The following is a 10,487-nucleotide window of genomic DNA, read 5'->3' on the forward strand; positions in this document are numbered from 1 at the left end:
TAAAAAGTATCAGAAACTTCTTAAGCATTATCTAGCTGGGCATTATGTTATGAGATCGACTATATTTTTATCCCCATTTTACAAAGGAGGAAATTAAGACTCAGAGAAGTTAAATAACTTGCTGAAGTTGGCACAGTTGAGAGCGGTAGGGATACAGGGGGGCTGTGTGGTGGGACTTGTTATTTTAGCAGTGGTGATAGTTAACACCTATGAGATTTATTTTAACAAGAGAAATAGCACAGGAAATAGAGCCAAGAACCAAAGGCTTCTCTATTTATTTATTCAATAAATATTTAAATACTCTAGTAACGTCTATATGTAGAGTAATGCTTCCATGGATGTGGGAAGAACATAGCACAGTAAGTTCAGGAAAGGCTAAGGATACAGAGTGGTTCCTTTAAGTTTTTTAAGAACACTGTTCATAGCATTTTTGGAAACAGAAAGGATGATCAGGAATGTCAGATGTCTAAGAGGGGTTAAGGAGGATGAAGAGAGAGCAAATTTGCCAAGGTGGTCATTGAAAAAATAAATAGGACCAACAAAGTTGAGATTAAATGGATGACACTTCCCAACAAAGTTCCACTGATTCTTAGTCCATATTATGCTTCTTATTCAAATTATAAGGAAAAAGGAAGAATTATTACTATTATTATTAGTTTTCTGATTGTTTTTCTAGATTTGTATAAAAACACTTTCTTTGGGGACTAATTTAAAATGTAAGTTTCTTTTTATAAACAGAGGAGAAGAAAAAATTATATTTTTCAATTCTGCTCTGCTTCAAGTTACTGCTATATGAGGTGCAATTTATAAATCAATGAGCCTGAGTTTTGTATGGTTCATAAATTATTTCTGAGAGCATTCTAAAGGAGAAGTTTGAAATGTTTTGAGCAATGGCAACACCACTGAAATGTGTCTGATCTCCCAAAGTGGCTGCTTAGAAATATAATGTTCATTTGGATGTTTAGTCCTTAGTATGCTTTTTGGCAAATCAGTCACATTACTTGCTAGTCACATCTCATGTTGTATGTCCTGAATGTACTTTCTTTGTGTTATCTTAGAATACGAAGGCACTGATAGTCAAAGAAACATCTGCTTCAGTAAAGTGAAATAGTTTAGAAGTTTAACAAGCTTTCTGATGCAAGCAAAAATGCCTTAAAATGTTTTACAAGTTAAATACCATTCTACATTTTAATGGTTTCATATACTTAAATTAATTAATTAGAATTAAATTTGGACAGGGGCTCCTGAGTGACTCAGTCGGTTGAACGGCTGACTTCAGCTCAGGTCATTATCTCACAGTCTGTGAGTTCAAGCCTCTTGTAGGTCTCTGTGCTGACAGCTCAGAGCCTGGAGTCTGCTTTGGATTCTGTGTCTCCCTCTCTCTCTGTCCTTCCCTCCCTCAGGCTCTATCTCTCTCTGTTTCTAAAAAATGAATAAACCTTAAAAATTTTTAAATAAAAAAAGAATTAAGTTTGGACAGTTTGATAGAAATGAGTAAAGCTAAAAATATCCAAATCAAAAGATCAGCTTTGCTCTCTCTTTTTCTTTTTCAGTGAAGAATATTTAACTCCACATTATAATCTCATAGTCTTCATAATATCTTGTTAATTGATTCTTTGAAGTTTTTCTTTCCTTTAATTGAGATTTTTGACAACATAGAGATAAATAACCATTTAACTCACTTTTCTCCCCCAACTTTCAAATTTCTGTGTTCCCATCTTATACACACAGCAACTATTTCACTTTTCTCCTGAGCTAAATTTCTTTCTCACCTGTCTGGTAGAGCTCACCATTCAATGCAAAAATATTTAAGGAAAGGTAGCTTGTCATGAGAGCTATTAATAAAGCTAAGTGATATAATTTATAAAACACAATTTGAACTGGAATCTATGTACATCTTTGGCTCAAAATATTTTGTTCACTTTTTGTGGCCCAAGAGAATATTCAAGACATTTTGATAAGGAATAAATACTACAGTCTGAGTAGTGGAATTTTGAAATATTGAGTTGGTTAGCTCTCTGTACATTGTAGCTTTTTAAAACATACAATAAAGAGAAGATGCTAAATTGCTCCTGGTATTTGAGAACACTAATCCCTAAAAAGAAAGGATGAAACACAATTCACACTATATGTATCTAAGTTGAAATTATCTGTTATAGCCAAATACATTTTAAGAATAGCATACAGTATTCTTTACTATTTTATAAAGCAATGGCTCTATTTATTTTATTAGGTATTACTAAAACCAATGATCTAAGCCATAATATAAATTAAAATATATTTATAAATATATATATTTATATTATTTCAACCAGATCCAGGTTCCAACTAGGAAAAACTTGGCCCTCCCTACTTACTAGTTATTCCAGAATGGAAAAGGAAAAAGTCAAATAAAATTCCCACTAAGCCAATTACCTTTCTCCCTCAACACATGACAAGATTATTTTCATTGCTTTTCTTCACAACAAGGCATTTACCCTTGCATAATAATTTTGTTTTCATATACATGCATATACATATATACATATATGAATATACATATGTATCTTTTAAACTTGTGAAGTTATTTTTCTAGAATGAAGAAGGAAAAATGGTGATGAAAAACTGTTCACTCTTTATGGCAAGTATTAGTAAAATATCTGGCTAGATACTTAGGGATATTCAACCATTTAATTTTTTGACAGGCTGAATGAGTTTCTCTTAATTTGTAGATTATTGCTGTAAGAACTCTTTTCAACATTAAAAAGAAGGCAGGAAGTCATCAAATATGTGTACTGCCGGGAATCAGACAGAAGCGATGTCTTCCATTGAATTTATCATTCTTTGACTCCATGAGCCTTTAATCTTCTGCTCAGTGGTGCTTAGGCTTGACTTATAGACTGGCTACAGGAAATTCAGAAATGTCACATATACATTAATTTTCAATCAATTGATTTTTAGACAGTATGCTTTACACAGAAGGATATTATACGGAATTATTAATCTAGATACTATTGCAATGACTATACTTTCCTTGAACAACAAAAATCTTCACTGCTTTCCCATTGTTTACTTGGTGAGTCCAAAATCATTAGCATGACAGTGTATAAACTATTCTAACTCTCTTGTTCATTGGTTTTCTTTTCTACCTGTATTTTGCTGTTTTTTTTTTTTTTCTTCTGAAATACCTCCAAAGCATAGCTTAAAAGTTGCTTCTCCTTAGGAGTCTTTGGTATTCTCCAAAGGACCATCTTACCAATAACCTTTAGTGAGTAACACTGCAGTGCTACTAATCACTTGTTTCCTACTGCAATACTGTTTCCCGGTCTTATTTTCTTGTCTAGGACAGAGGTAGAGTCTTGTACATCTCACAGCACATGGCATAGTACCTTGCACTATAAGAATTACCAGTGAATATTTGCAGAACAGTTAAAATAAGATGGGTATGGTAAAAAACAAACAAACATAGGTAAAAGTAAGAGACATACTGGAAGTATTAAAAAAAAAAACTTGGAGAGGAAGCTAATAAAGTGATGAATGAAAGTGATTACCATTAGCAAGCCTCTATTGTATCCCATACATTTTATATAGCTTACATACAGTGTTTAAACTCATTCTTCTACAAATTCTAAGGTTCTTTTTATACATGTGAGGAAAACAGTTGAAAAAATCAGGTTCCTTCTTCCCCAAAGTCACTTGGTTTAAGTGATAAAGCAAGGACTCAAATACAGGCTTAACCGATTCTGAAACCTATGTTCTTTCCTTACATATAATTTAAAATTTTAAATTATGTACATCCTTCAGTGTGAAGGTAAGTGGATTGTGAGTAACTTGTTCTGCAAGTGTTCCGCAAGACGAGCAAGCATTTCTAATAAATTTTAACTTGATAAATGAGTGATGTCTCACAATATGGGTAGTACGTGGCACCAAACATCACATGATCACAAGTAAGCCAATGGTTCTTGAAATTCACTTTGATATACAAGTGATTTGGATTACAAGTCTGTTTCCAGAATAAATTATGCTCACAAATCAAGGTTTTACTTGATTTTACTCCCGGATCCGGGAGTTTACTGTGTTTGCTATAATTTATTTAATTAATTAATTTAGTTTTTGAAACTGATGCTTTCTTTTTTTTTAAGTTTATTTTATTATTTATTTATTTTGAGAGAGAGAGAGAGCAAGAGTGCAGGAGGGGCAGAGAGGGAGAGGGAATCCCAAGCAGGCTCCACACTGTCAGTGTAGAACCTAGTGTGGGACTTGAACTCATGAACCTTGAGATCATGTCATGAACTGAAATCAAGAGTTAGATGCTTAACCAACTGAGCCACTCCAGCGTCCTTATTTGCTATAATTTTAAAAAAACAAATGCATCAAGCATTATTCTGATGACCTATGGAATTAGTTTTTTAAAGCAGACATGTCTGTGAGAATAATATAATAAATAGAATTATTCAGGATCTAAGTAATAGATTCTTTGAAAAATGTTTATTTATTTATGTTGAGAGAGAAAGAGAGAGAGAGAGCGAGAGAGAGAGCACACTCACGTGCAAGCCAGTGAGGCTTATAGAGAAGGAAAGAGAAATCCCAAGTAGGATCCGGCTGTAAGCACAGAGCCTGACACGGGGCTCAAACTCATGAACTGTAAGATCATGACCTGAGCCAAAATCAAGAGTTTAGGCTTAATCAACTGAGCCACCCAGGTGGCCCCAGAATCCTATCTTAATATTGTTATTTATAGGTCCTAATATAGTCTTAAATATTTATTCGTAAGAGTATATGAAATGCAACTTAAAAATAAGTTTTGCGCAAACTCATTAGGCAGGTTTCCAAGCTTTGTAATGACGTAAGTGGAATAGGCATATGACTTTTTATAAAAGAAGTGCTACCATAGCATCAACCCAAACTTGGTGGGAGAAGGGAAAGGAAGTGAAGGGGGGTAGGTGGATATACAGCACATGTTCTTTTGCAATTGCTTTTCTTTTGCAATTTTTACAGTATGATTTCACATACATTATGCTCCTTATTGCATGGGATCTCTTAGCAAGCAAAATATACACACATAGTCACCACATATCATTCCCTAGTGTCTGTTTGCAACTCAGTTTTTATTCCATCTCCTCTTCCGCATGTTTTTCCCTAATTTTTTTTGGGGGGAGTCCTCAGTTTCCTACATATATTTTAGCAGAATTTAGATACCACTTGTTCTCTTTATTTTATAAAGTTTCTAAATTAAAGGTAAACATATGTTGGGTGGCCTGTCATGATATAACTATAAAAGTAGGTTATACTCATTGTTCTATGAAGGGATGTAAGTTCTTTCCAACATAGACAAATTCAATTCTAAAACTAAAATGGGAGAATGTTGGTAGAAATCACTTTATAAATTATATTTTATCTTGGCCACAAAACTATACAATCACTATTTATTATCTTCACTTTAAAGATGATAAACTGAAGCTCAGAAAATGCATTAAGATTTTTCCTTATGATTACATAGCTAGTAAACTTCTTAAATTAACAACTTGGAGACCTTGGACTGAAGCTGAGATCTCTCTAAATCCAAATATACTTTCTACTACACTTCTGATGAGTCTTAAAATATAGCCTAGCTTAGCAAAGGACATGCAGACCCAAAAACAATGTAATATATACAGGAAGTCCATCTTTTTATAACCAAAATGTTTTTTTAAAGAACCTTATGTTAAAGTAGTTCATTTTTATCACAGGATTAATGATATAATTTTGACTTATATTTTAAGTCATATAACATATTTTATTTACCTTTCAAAGCTTTCTATTTTGATATAATTATAGATTCACAGGAAATTATAAAGATATGATGGAGAGGTACTATATATTCTTCACAAAGTCTTTCTCAGTGGTTGCATCTTAAAAAAACTATAGCAAAATATGAAAATGAGAAAATTGACATTTTTACACATCATACATAGTTCTGTTATTTTACCTCATGTGCAGATTGATGTAACCACCATTTCAACCAAGATGCAGGACTATTCCATCATGTCCAGTGATCCATCTTCTTTATGGTCTACCCCTCTGCATCACCTCTAACCCCTGGAAACTACTAACCTGTTCTCAGATCTCTATTTTTTGTCTTTTGATAGTGTCATGTAAATGAAGTCATGCAGTACGTGACCTTTAGAGATGGGCTATTTTCACGTAGCGTAAAGTCCTTGAGATCTATCCAGGTTCTGTGTTTCAATAGCCTGTTCCTTCTTGATGCTGAGTAGTATTCCATAGTATGGATGTACCACTGTTTGTTCAACTGTCCACCTATTGAGGAACATTTTGGTTGTTTAGAGTTGCTGGTCTATTACAAAAGGAGCTGCCATGTACAACTGTGTGCAGATTATTTATGTGGACATGTTTTCATTTATCTAGAATATATAGTGAGGATTGTAATTTCTGGGTCATTTGGTAAGTGCATATATATGTTCATGTATATATATGTATATACATACACAGATATATATATATTTTAAGAAACTGATGAAATATTTCCAGAGAGTCTACCATTTTATATTCCCACTTGCAGTGTATGAGAGATCCAGTATTAATTTGTACATTCTCAACAGCTTTTAGTTTTGTCACTTTTTTTTTAAATTTTATTCTATATGTTCTAATAGGTATATAGTGATAACTCATGGTCTTATTTTAATTCCCTTAAGGCTAGTGATGGGAAACATGTTTTCATGTGTTTATTTTGTCATATATATCCTCTTGGTGAAGTGCCTTTTCATGAGTTTTGCTCATTTTCTAACTGGACCATTATTTATTTTTTTAAACTGTCGAGTTTTGAGAATTCTTTCTATATAGTAGATATGAGTATTTTGTCAGATATGCAGCTTATAAATATTATTTCCTAATAATGTTTTGTTATCTTACAAGGGTCTTTCACAGAGCAAAAGTCTTTAATTTTGATAAAGTTCAACGTATTGCTGTTGTTTTTTGTTGTTTTATGGATGTACCTTTCACATTATTTCTTTTTTTTTTAATTTTTTAATTTTTTTTTATTTTTGGGACAGAGAGAGACAGAGCATGAACGGGGGAGGGGCAGAGAGAGAGGGAGACACAGAATCGGAAACAAGCTCCAGGCTCTGAGCCATCAGCCCAGAACCTGACGCGGGGCTCGAACTCCTGGACCGCGAGATCGTGACCTGGCTGAAGTCGGACGCTTAACCGACTGCGCCACCCAGGCGTCCCTCACATTATTTCTAAGAACTCTCTCAAATCCTCATTTTCTCCTGTTATATTCTAAAAGTTTAGACTTTTATACTTTACATTAAAAAATATCCATTTACAGTTAATTTTTATGATAGAAGTGTGAAGTTTAGATCTAGGTTTATTTATTTATTTTTGCCTATGGATATACAATTGATAGTTGTCTGAGATAGAACTTTAGGTTGAAAACTATTTTCTCCTATAATTTTGATAGTTTTGCTCTGTCTGCTTTCATCCAATGATGCTGATGAGTGATCCTATGTAATTCACAATTCTTTATATTTTTTGTTGCTGTCATTATTAAGTAGTTTGATGCTGTTCCATAATGTGTGTCTGTATATTTAAACTCACTGAACTAGACACACAACTTATCCTTTCAATATGGAGGTTTATATTCTTCATACATTTTTTCTTTATTTTTTTTATATTTTCTTTTCAATTCTGCCTTCTTTTTCTGGACCTTCAATTTATCAATTAGAGTATGAACATCCTGAATTTCACTTTTATATTTGGGGTTTTTTCTTCATTGTGAAGCTTTAGTCTAAGATTCTGCTTCATCTAATAATTTTTTTGCATCAAAGAAGTTTTCCAAATTAAAAAAAAATCTTTTTTACTCAAGACCCTTATCCAAATATCTTTGCTGTTGTGATATATACAATATTTATTCTTTTAATATTATTTCCTAGTTGACCCATTCATTGTTTAGTGGCATGTTGTTTAACCTTCATGTCTTTCTAAATTTTTTCTTGTGGTTGACTTCAACTTTCATAGCATTGTGGTCAGAAATGGTGCATAGTAAGATTTCAGTCTATTTTTTTGTTTGTTTGTTTTAGTTGAGGATTGTTTTGTGACTTAATATGTGATCCATTCTGGAGAATGTTCCATGTGCACTTGAAAAGAATGTGTATTCTGCTGTTTCTGTGTTTATTTTCTGTTTAGATCATCTGTCAATTGATAATAAGAGGGGTATTAAGGTCACCTGCTATTATTTTATTATTATTCATTTATGTTTGTTATCAATTGTTTTACATATTTGGGCCAACAAGTACATGAAATGGTGCTCAGAAATACAAATCATCAGAGAATGCAAATCAAAACCACAGTGAGCTATCAACTTATACCTGTTAGGATGACTCTTATAAACAAAAAAAGAAGGAAAAATAATAAGTGTTAATGGGAATGTAGAGGAAAGGGAATACTTGTGCACTGTTGACAGGAATGTACACTGGTACAGCCATAATGGGAAACAGTATGGAAGTTTCTCAAAATATCAAAAAATAGAACTATTATGTAACTGGATATATGTGCAAAGGGCATGAAATTTTGATCTTGAAGAGATATATGCACTCTCATGTAATTGCAGCATTATTCATAATAGTCAAGATGTAGAAACACCCTAAGTGTCCACTGGTGGATGAATGGAGAAAGAAAATATACACACACATGCGCCACATGCACACACACACACGCACGCATATATACGTATATATATACACGTATATACGTGTATGTATGTATGTATGTATATACGTACATATATATGTATGCATAGGTGTGTGTGTGTGTGTGTGTATATATATATATATATATATCCATCCTTGGAGTACTATTTAGTCTTAAAAAACAAGAAAATCCTACCGTTTATGATAACATGAGTGAACCTCGAAGGCATTATGCTAAGTGAAATAAGGCAGACACAGAAAAATACTGCATGATCTAATTTATATGTGGAATCTAAAATAGTGAAATTTATAAAAACAGAGTAGAATGGTGGTTACCAGGGATGGACGCAAGGGGGAAATGGAGAGTTGTAAGGTAAGAGGTACAAAGTTTCAGTTATGCAAGATGAATTAGTTTGGAGATCTAATGTACAGCATGGTGACTATAGTCTGTATTTTGTACTTGAAATTTACAAAGAGGGTGGAACTTAAAGATTCCTACTGCACACACCCACTAAGAAAGAAAATGGTAATTTGTGAGGTGGTGGTTATGCTAATGAGCTTGATTTAGTGATTATTTCACAATATATACATATATCAAAACATCAATTATATATCTTAAATGTATATAATTCCTATTTATCAATTATAACTCAAGAAAGCTGAAAATCAGCTTAAACTATACACATCCACATTACATATACATATATATATTCTTTTTTGTTGTTGTTTACATCAGGTCACCTATAGCTTTTGATGCAGTAAAAAGGAAGAAAGAAGTAAGTTGTGCAAAATTTGCACTGCCGTATGGAACTAGATCTAAACAAGAATGCAGAGCTCCTATTTACCCAGAGCTGCATGTGCTCTGAATCTGATTCACTGAATCTTTCTTAAAGCAATCTAGATAGCACGGCCAAACAATATACATCAACCACAAGTACGGGCTATTATGATACATACATAGGCATTAACACCACAATCTACTGTATGGTAATTACCCTATAAGCCTCAGTGCCACTTTACCAGTTGTTAAACACCTCAAACTGGTCATCCTTCAGCTAATCATATTCAGTGTGTCAAAACTGATTTCCTCATTTTCCATCCTCTATCATTCATTGGTCATGTTTCACTTATTACTAAACTATACTCTCAGCCACTGGGATGTAAACCTCACAGTTATCATTAATATTACCTCAGGCAAAGATAATACATTGCCATGTCTCATTTAGCTAGTTCTCACATTTATCTATAGTTCCTCGGGTCTGCCAAGATTACCCTAGTCCATAGTTGTTTTAACTGATTGTGCTGTCTCCAGATTGTTCTCTCTCCAATTCATCCTACATATCGTAGAAGAGTTTTACTGAAAACATATGATCTTATTATTTTCTATCCTACGACCTTATGTATCCCTGTGTTACTTGCTAAATTATGTGTGAACCTCTTAAGGTGATTTTCAACATCTTCCATAATCTGGTTCCAACCCAGTTTTCTAGATTTTTCTCCCAAAGTTTATTGTCTCGAAATAGGTTGTACTCTAGGAAAACTATTTTTGCTCACACTTAACTTTAATTGATTGACTCTGTATTGTTGTCCATACTCTAAAGCTCCTCTGGAATTGCTTTAACCTCACTGTGTTAAATTTTCTAAATTCTGCCCATAAATTAAAATTTGGCTTGTGTGTTTTCACATTTCTGATTCACAGAACTGGGAATGATTTTGTATTCCCCTGAACTTCCATAACATCTATTGGATGCTTCATCACTTTCTAACTTGTGTACTGCTGGTGTATGATCATGTCTTCTTTCCCCTTATAGGTTTATTTTC

The sequence above is a fragment of the Prionailurus bengalensis genome, chromosome E4, assembly GCF_016509475.1.
Source record: "Prionailurus bengalensis isolate Pbe53 chromosome E4, Fcat_Pben_1.1_paternal_pri, whole genome shotgun sequence".
NCBI classification, from domain to species: domain Eukaryota; kingdom Metazoa; phylum Chordata; class Mammalia; order Carnivora; family Felidae; genus Prionailurus; species Prionailurus bengalensis.